Genomic DNA, 1,344 nt, shown 5'->3' with positions numbered 1-1,344 from the left:
ACTGATGTAAGTGGACTTAAAGGCTCATGTATGGATGTCCCATGTCTTACCAGGGAAGGAGGCAACAGAGGTATTCCCTCCTGAGGCTCAGAGCTTCTGTGGGACAGATAGGATAACAGATGTACCCAGCACACAGCAGTGTGGGGGTGCCAGGAGATCCTGGAAAAGGCTGAATTCAGGGAAATCATTGGGCTTCCTCCAGGAAGATTTCCTGGAAGAGGAGGTTCGCAATCTGCTCCTTAAACAGTCCAGGAAGGGTACAGTTTGATGGAAAAGTCTCAAGGCAGTGAGAAGAGCCCAAGGTTGGATGCAGGTGGTGAGTGGTGACTTTCCAGGGAGGGGGCAGGAGGGTTACCACAACTTGCTGGATTTTAATCTGGGGTGTGTTAAGACTGCCCTGCAGAGCAGGTCCTGGAGCCCAGAGCATGGAATATCCAGGGGGTTAGTGGGAAGGGAGAAGATGGAGAGAATACTGTCATGTTGGAGGTGCTGGTGGGCTTGTTAGGGGCTTGTTGTTCTGAGTCCCTAGCACCTAACACCGAATCAGGCTAAGGAAATGCAGAGATGAGGAAACTACTGCAATGTAGGGAAGAGTCCTGACGAGGAAGAAGGTGGGCCTGGGCTCTGGAGGGCTAAAAGGACCATTTGTAGATGGTGAGGGTGCTGATGAGGGGACCTGGCTGGAGGGGAAGCAAGGGCCCTGGTTTCTCAGCGTCTGCCCTCACCTGTCTCCCCCGTCGTCCCTGTGGGATAGGGGTGGGGGAGTGGGAGACGCTCTAACCACGGGTAGCTGCTGGGCATGGGGCAGACCACCTGGCTTCCTGCCAGTCTGCAGGTCTTTCTCTCTGGCAGAGATTTCAATAGGCTTTCCGGAAGAGAATGTTGAACCCCTTGGCCTAGGGAGCTCCCTTCTCAGACAGAAACACTGGCTCCCACTCCCCAACCTGGGCTTCCTGAGCCTTGGATACACGTCCGCCCTCAGACTGGGCTCCCTGAGGGGAGGGGTGATACCTTCCCAGTGGTCACCAAAGGGAAATGTGAGGCTTGGGGCTGGTGCTGCCCACAGGGAGCTTCTGGGTGGCCTGCCAGCAGGGGGCGCTGTGGACTCAGACACAGTTCTTGGGCGGCTGGAAGGGTGGAGACTGGTCTGGCTTCCCTCATCTCCTGTTTACCCTCTTAGAGTCCTCACCACAGCCAGGCTTGCCTGCCTGGTACACAGCATGGCCTCCACCTCCTCCCAGCTTCCCACCCCAACCCCATTCTTCTCCCCTCCTCTGAATCAAGAAGGAGGAGAAGGAATTTATATGCCCATTGTGCAGATGAGGACACTGAGTCATACAGAGG

Source organism: Bos mutus, chromosome 11 (assembly GCF_027580195.1).
Source record: "Bos mutus isolate GX-2022 chromosome 11, NWIPB_WYAK_1.1, whole genome shotgun sequence".
In the NCBI taxonomy this organism is placed as follows: Eukaryota; Metazoa; Chordata; class Mammalia; order Artiodactyla; family Bovidae; genus Bos; species Bos mutus.
The sequence above is the reverse complement of the archived record's forward strand: the minus strand, read 5'-3'. Positions refer to the sequence as shown.